The 8,298-nt window shown below is 31.2% G+C and overlaps 2 long non-coding RNA genes across 2 annotated transcripts; both read left to right on the forward strand.

Annotated features, from left to right (window-relative positions):
- Positions 1-1,835: 1,835 nt before the first annotated feature.
- Positions 1,836-4,575, forward strand: LOC103495757 (uncharacterized). The gene is made up of 4 exons (XR_007822447.1): positions 1,836-2,103; positions 3,219-3,270; positions 3,678-4,103; positions 4,283-4,575. It is a non-coding gene; the product is annotated as an uncharacterized LOC103495757 (long non-coding RNA).
- Positions 4,576-5,565: 990 nt separating this feature from the next.
- On the forward strand, positions 5,566-7,573 carry LOC127150253 (uncharacterized). The gene is made up of 3 exons (XR_007822448.1): positions 5,566-6,236; positions 6,587-6,699; positions 7,463-7,573. It is a non-coding gene; the product is annotated as an uncharacterized LOC127150253 (long non-coding RNA).
- Positions 7,574-8,298: the final 725 nt, after the last annotated feature.

Genomic DNA, 8,298 nt, shown 5'->3' on the forward strand with positions numbered 1-8,298 from the left:
CGACGTTGCCGACGCTGGAGGCGGAAATGGAGACGGAACGTGGCGAGGGAGATGGAGACGCGTGCGGAAGAGAAAGATGGAGAGACGCGGCGGCGGCTTGTGAAACGCTGAAGACGATGAAGGAGAGGAAGAAGACGAGGCGGCTGGGCTGGGGGTCGCGCCTTTAGGGTTCTCTTTTAAAAAAAAAAATTATTATATATATATATATATATATATATTAAAACAAAATAAATATGATTAATATTAAAATATTAATATTAAATAATTATAAAATAAATAATAATATATATTAAATAAAAATATATAAAAAAAAATAATAATTTATAATAATAATATTAATATTTATATTAAGTAAATAGTAAAAGGAAAAATATTAACATTAAAATTGAAATGACAATCATACCCAATACTAATAATATAATTAATATTATATTATTAAAATTCACTTAAAATGCTAAAATTTTTACCTCGAGCTTCGGGGCGTTACAGTACCAAGGTGTGTGGAACTTTGAAACAACATTATTGGTGGCCTCAAATGAAGCGAAAAATAGTTGAGTGTGCATCAAGATGTTTGATTTGCCAACAGGTTGAACTGTTTAGACAAAAGCAACATAACTATTGAATCCATTTCAACTACTAAATGGAACTAGAAATACTTTATAATGAATTTTTCTTTTGGACTTCCTTGAGCATGGAGAAAACACAGTGGTGTTTGGGTGATAGTCAACAGATTGACAGGGATAACATGATTTTGTTTTTACCTTTACATGCTGCTAAGTACTTGGATGAATTTGGCTAAGTCTATAGCAAGCTATAGGTACTAAACTAAGGTTAGTACAACCCTTTTATCCTTAAACTAATGGAAAGTCAAAGCGAACCACTTCGACATTATAGGATATGTTACAAGTCTATGTTTCACCATTTAAGATAACTATAACTCATATCTCTCATTGATGGAATTCGATTGTAACAATAGTTACAATTCCAACATTGAAACGACTCCCTTCGAATTTGTTTGTAATAACATTTTATGTGTTGAGTTGAAGTAAGGGTGAGAAGGTGACTTGATCAGAAGTTGTTATAAGTCACCAATGAGACAATAGAGATTATCAAGGTCAAACTAAAAACAACCCAATATCGCCAAAGGAGTTGTGTAGATAAATGTTGAAATTGGTGTTAAAGTTTCCCCTTAAGCTTCTTTGGAAAGTTGTGCTTGGTAGAAAGGATCTTAAATCTTGTAGGATATTGGAATATATTGGAACCTTCCAGTATCCATGATGTGTTTATGTGTCGATGTTGCGTAAGTACGTTCCTAATCCATGTCATATTCTTGAGGCACAATTGGTCCAATTGAAAGAGAACTTGTCCTACGAGGATGAACCAATACAAATCCTTGACAAGAAGGAACAAGTGCTAAGAAACAAGTCATACCATTAGTTAAGATTCGTTGGAGGAACCATAATATGGAAGAAGCAACATGGGAGACGGAACAAGCAATGAAGACGCGATACCCACATCTTCTCACATCATCACTTCAATCGAATTTCGAGGACGAAATTCTTAAAAAGATAGGTAGTAACTTGTAAGCCCTCATTCCATTCTCCTTATATGTATATTAATATTCTTTAAGTTGTAAAATACAAGTTTAAAATCCAAGTGTAAATTCTTCACGGGTTGAATCATTGGAGCAATTTTATTTTGTTAAATATTTGGAAATTTAATAGGTAATAGAAAGGATAAGGAAAAGGACAAAGTTGAAGATTTGTTTTGAGTGGAGGGCATAAAATACATTTTACATCTTTCTTTATAAAAAACAAAAAGAAAAAGAAAAGAAAAAGGAAAAAAGAGAATTTCTCCCTTCTTCTCCTTCTCCATTCTTTGAGAGAGGAGTTCAAAAAAAAAAAAATTTCTTCTTCTTCTTCTTCTTCTTCTTCTCCTCGCCGATTCCCTCATCCCATGGTCCTCTCTTCCTATTTCTCCATCGCTCTCTTACACTCACCGTCCTCCTCTTCCATCGTCTAGCAGCCCATGGTCGATAGAAGTCCTGCCGCTGCACACTTTTGGTTTTTATTTCGATTTGAGCTTCTCAAGAAGATCTAAGAGGTGAGATTTGCATTTTCTGAAAGCTATTTCATTTTCGAACAAATGTTATGAACAGAGCTTAAGCAAATTCTGAGGTTTATTGGGTGAATTTTCACACAAAAGACAGAGCAAGTGTTTTCACGCGAAATCAGGAGGTCTCTGGTTTTTCTTGTATTTCGGAGTGTACTGGTGGATACGATCTCTATTTAGTATGGTTGGAAAGCTTATTCAATTTACTACAACTTTTATGAAGAAATTGTGAACTAAATATGATTGGAAGTAAGCTTAATTTCATAAACAAGTCAGAGGATAGCAGAAGACTCCGTTTTTTAACACTCTCTGTTTCGAGCCAATTCTGTAGCAATCTGTTGGGAATCGTATTTTCCTTCCTTCATAGAATTTATAGAGGACATCAGAATGAAGATTTTGACATAAAGAACACTCATTTTGGTTAAGTATTGGAAGAGTTATGATCATTTAAAGTTTATGTTGCGAATCTAGAAAATTTTGAGAAATGTGTTGTCGAGGTGATTTTGATATGGTTTAAATAAATTTTAGTGGGTTCTCTCATGTTTGGGTGCTTGTGGCAGTAAGAGTTTAAGTTGAAGTTTAAGGGTCCAAATAGCCTAAAGTAAACCATTTGGGGGATTGTTCAATCTAAATCTTAGAAGTACTTAAGGTTGTTGGTCCCTTGTTGATATAATGGACATAAATCCACATAAACGATCCATTGAGCTTGTTGTATCTACATAAAAGATCCCTTGAATTTGAACTAACTTGGATGCTCATGGGGTTAAGTATCTAGATTTCAAGTCCAAGGGTTCGTAGGTGAAAGGCTTAGTCTAATACTAAGCGCTTTGACAAATTGAGGACCTTAGAAACATAAAATGGATCTAGGTGGCCTTATGAAGTTTAAAGTTAGTTGGTTCATGTTGACATAGTCGATTTAAATCTAAATATCTAAATTTGAAGTTTAAAGGTTTGAAGTGGATTTTTAGCCTAGTCCAAGGAGATTTGAGAATGTAAGGATTCAACAAATGTAAAATAGTTTGAATGCTCGTAATGAAGTAATTTTAGAGATTATTGTGTTGTCTTGCTAAGTGAAGACAATGATGTGACCTTGAACGTTGTTTCAGGCCAAATTGAAGTGGGGAAAGCGTAAAATCCCGGGAGATCGAGTAATTGATTGTGAGTGGTTATTTTCAAATATTTTCGTTATAAATTTATATATGTTATTATAGTACGCTGTAATTGTGACGATTACTTGTATGATTGTTTTATGATCTATATGTCAAAAGTGTTTTCAAATATGAATTTCGGTATTCCATGAACTCTTGTACTTCGGAATTGTGGTTGAAACCAACTTTACTAAACAAGTTCTGGATGACAACTGATTTCTAAAATCTTCATTGATTTATAACTAGATTTAAATAAGTTCTAAAAGTATGTATTGATGACAAAAGATCGAAAATGATGTGAAAATGAGTTTCTAACTATGTTTGGTTTTAAACTTGAATTATGTGATATTATGGATGTTGGTGATTACCCTTAAGGCTACGTGAATGTGTTTACGTAGCGCCACCTATGGTTGTCAGGGGATTCCGGGGCTGAAAGAGGCCGTGACTGGAGATCCGAGAACTTGAGCCTAGGTGAGGAGATGGATAGAGGATTGTGACATGGCTTCGGGCCTAGCTTAACCCATGGTTGGGTGGCTCTATGTGCACATAGGAGCGGTATGTTGTTACCGTGGTAGGTGCTAAGTATGCGTGAGCTCCGTTTGGCCGCGTGTTTTCTTGTGGATTGGATCACGTGTGAGCTATCCTTGGGCCGTATGCTTAGTATGCTATCATGGATGGATTGGATTGGTTGGATTGGATTGGTTGGATCAGATTGGATGGAGGTTGTTATCGTGGCGGGTACTAAATATGCGTGAGCTAGTGTTGGCCGCATGATTTTTAGTTATGTGCGAGCTATCTTTGGCCGTATATTTAGATGCCTTGCCATGGTTGGTTTGGATACAGGTTTGTTGGCCTTACTTATGGTTTATGGTAATACATGATTCTAATGTTTTAACTATTATTTCAGTGTTGATTTTATAACTAAACCGTTAAATGTATGTTTTATAAGTTTTTGAGAAAAATAAACAAAATTGCCACTCATTGAGTTTCAACTCATGTTTTCAATGTTTTCTCCCCTCCAGGTAACGGTTAAGGACCAAGCATTGGTTGCGCTTTCCTGACAGTGGTTGTAGTATCTCATTGTGTAGTATATACTTATGCATTCTATTGTATTATTGGGTTATTAGAAGAAACGAGAGTCATGATGAGAATTTGAGTCTGAGAGGTCTTTTATTAAATTGTAATTCCTTTGTAACTAGTTCGTAGTTGAATATAAACTTTGTTTGGGACTCTGGATTATGTTGGATGAGTGTGTGGTGAGACACACTCGAGGATAATTGAGTTTTGAAAAGTATAGAAGTGTGTCTTTCTTCTATTTTCCAGGTATGGTTAGTTCGTTTTCAGGGGAGACTCTGCCGAAATTTTTATAGAATTTCTTGGAAAATGTTTTACTAATCCTATATATGAAAGGTATGAGTTTAAGGAATAGATTCACACCACGATCTAGGTTAGAGGGGAAAACTTAAACCGGGGTGTGACAACTAGCTTAAAAGATTTAGACCAATTGATTTCAAAGTGCTTCAAATTTATTAGATTTAGGTAATTTGAGTTTATTATGCTATTCTTTAATTTTTTTTATGCCAATTGATTTAAATTTGTTTGATTTAGGGTTTAATTTGATTGTTATTAATTTTTTTGTTTACTGTTTATTAAATATGTTGCATGTTTGAAATTAATTGATTAAAGTTGTGAAAAACAAAATAGTTCGTTAGGTTTGATATTTATTTCACAACCTGTATATTACACTTTGTATTTATTTCCCAAACCTGTATTATTTCTCAACCGGTATATTATTTCCAATATATTATTTTATATTATTTTCAATATATTATTTTATATTATTTTCAATTTTTTGTTTTCAATATTTTATTTCCAATATATTATTTTATATTATTTCCAATATTTTATTTTATATTATTTCCAATATATTATTTTATATTATTTCCAATTTATTTTTTTATATTATTTCAAATATATTTTTTTATATTATTTTATATTGTTTCCAATGTATTTATTCTCAACCTACATATTATTTCCAATATATTATTTCCTAATCATGTACATTATTTCCAACCTATATTATTTATCAAATGTATTGTTTGCTGTATTATTTGCCAAATCATTTTTCAACTATTTTATATGTCAACCTATATTATTTTTCAATCTGTATTTGTCATATTTTACATTGTTTTGCTATTATTATTATTAATATTTATTTTTAAATTTTTATAGTTATAAAATGTATGAAAAATTCATTTGTATTTTTTTTTGTCATATGGATATAAAAATTTGAGACGGAAAAGAAGTGATGTTCATTTATGGATTTTATGATTTAAATTTCATAAATACATGAAATTTCTTATTTTGAAAAATTAATTAATAAATTGTTTATAAACAAAATATATCAACAATTTTATATTTTAAAATGAGACTGAATAGTGTTTTTTTATTTATTAATTCTCTTGATATTCCCTACTTATTATTTTATGTTTTTTTTTTCTACTAACCACTTTCCTTTCAAAATTCATCAATCCAATTCCAATTTTCACCAAAATTTTCTCTAAATTTCATTTTTGCAGAACTCTTCCCTCTCCATTTTGCCATTTTCTCCCAAAAACTCTAGCAATCTTCTTTACTCTTCTCTCTCCATTCTGCCATTTTTCTCCCAAAAACTCGAGCAATATTTTTTGATCCAATAGAAAGGTAATCTTCTAGTAAGAGGGCAATGAGTATTCAATTTGTTTGAGAGTTTCTTCCCTTTTTTTTTTCTACTTTTTGTTTGCAAATTAAATTTGCATCTAAAAAACAACTTGTTTTGATTTTTGTTACAAATTCTCTTGATATTCCTTACATATTCTTTTATGTTTTCCTTTTTCTACTAACCACTTTCCTTTCAAGCTTTGGTTTCAAGAATTTTTATTAGCAATCATTCCCTTGGGTTTGACATCCTAACTTGCCACCAAGCTACAGTAAAAAGTAAGAGTAAATATTTTTCTTTTTGTAAGTTAAATTGGTGAGTTCCTTATCCTTTTTCTTGGTTCTTGGTTTTTGTAAGTATATTACATTTTTCAATTAGTAAAAAAAATAATTTTTTTCTTACTTAGATGATTTGTTTTTTTACTTTTTCAAACTTGTGCTAATCTATGAAGTATCATGCTTTGTAAGTTTGATTATCATCTAATTTTAACATTTATAAATAGTGATAGACTAAATTAAAAACTATACGAGGATAAGATACAAAACTATGACTTCTCAATTTAAGCCATTAAAGATTTGCATATGTGTTGTATGTTAATGATGATGTTTTCTTGTGCTATGGTTCCTAGGAAAAAACAAAGATTATTTGGATCAATGTATTGTCTACTCGATTTTTTGGGTTAAATTTGATAGAAGAGGATCTACAAGAGATCTTTGATAACAACGCTTCCCAATCCTCATGGTAAGAAAGTTTTGAAACTTACTTATTTTGCACTTGCATTTTATATATTATTTGGATTTTTGGAGTCACCTTCTTATGTAATTTTTAAAGTGTTTGTTGTTTGTTACATTGTTTGTTGTTTTCTCATAACATTAGTTGCAACATTTGTTCTTGGAATAACTTTGGTAATGATGTTAACTTAATTTATCAGAAACCTCTGTGGAGGGTAATTAAGATATGAGGGTGGGAATTTAGTAAGCGTGTTTTATGTTTTGCAACCATAACTTAACTATTTTGTTTTAGGAATCATATTGACATGTACTTAGGAATGTTGCTTTGATTATCCTACAGTGGTAGCCATTGAAAAGCTATTTTGTGCAATCCACTTAGACATATGTTTTAGGAATCGTGTTGACATGTACTTAGGAACTTGATACTTTGTTACGTTGACTATCCTGCAGTTATGGTAGTCATTGAAAAGTTATTTTGTTCGATTCGCTTAGACATGTGTTATAGGAATCATGTTGTTTTGTAATGGCTTTGGAGGAGGGGGGCCTAAGGGTAAATTTATACTAAGTTTCAACTTGATGCAAACTAAAACATTGCTTGGAATCTAAAGATTGAATTGAAACTTACATTTGCAACATTTATATACTATGTTTATGCTTATGCTTATGTAGTCGGTGTTTTATTTTAATCTTTTGCGTTCCTTATGTTTATGCTTATGCTTATGCATTTTTCTTAATGAATGTTGGCTAAGATTCATTTTTTTTCAAATTTGCAGGAGTTGAAGAATCCATGGACTATGGTCACACATACATGTAATATTACAGTAAATTTATCTTTTGGATTATTGTAAAACCTTTACCAATAATATAAGTTAAATTTTTTATTATCAATATAAATATCTTTCCAAACATATGTGGGTAATGCTAAAATTTAGTATTTAATTTTTCTAAAAGATGAAATATATGACAGAAAATATGTGTTGCGAAAATGAAGAATAACGACACCAAACATGTGTCGACATATAAGCCTTTATTAAACAGAAATAGTGTCGTTAAAGCACATTTCTTGATAACAATTTTGTGTAGCGAAATATTTACAACGACAATATATTAGTGTTGAGTTATATTGAAAGGTGACACACTTAAAGCGTCGTTATAAGAGTATTAATGACAATATGTTGATGTCGAGTGATAGATAACGGTGACACATTTAAATTATCAATGTAATAATATTAATGACAATATATTTGTGTCGAGTAATAGGTTACGATGGCATATTTAAAGTGTCAATGTAAGGGTATTAATAACAATATATTTGTGTCAAGGTATAGATAACGGTGACATATTTAAATCATCAATATAAGGTTATTAATAACAATAAATTCGTGTCGAGTAATAGATAACGGTGACACATTTAAAACGTCAATCTAAGAGTATTAATGACAATATATTAGTGTCAAGGTATAGATAATGGTGACACATGATTTGCGTCAATATAAGGGCATTGATGACAATATATTGGTGTTGAGTTATAGATAACGGTGACATATTTATTGCGTCAAGGTAAAGGTATTAATGACACAATTTTAGTGTCATCTAAGCATATTTAATG

This window comes from Cucumis melo, chromosome 7, assembly GCF_025177605.1.
Source record: "Cucumis melo cultivar AY chromosome 7, USDA_Cmelo_AY_1.0, whole genome shotgun sequence".
Taxonomy (NCBI): Eukaryota; Viridiplantae; Streptophyta; class Magnoliopsida; order Cucurbitales; family Cucurbitaceae; genus Cucumis; species Cucumis melo.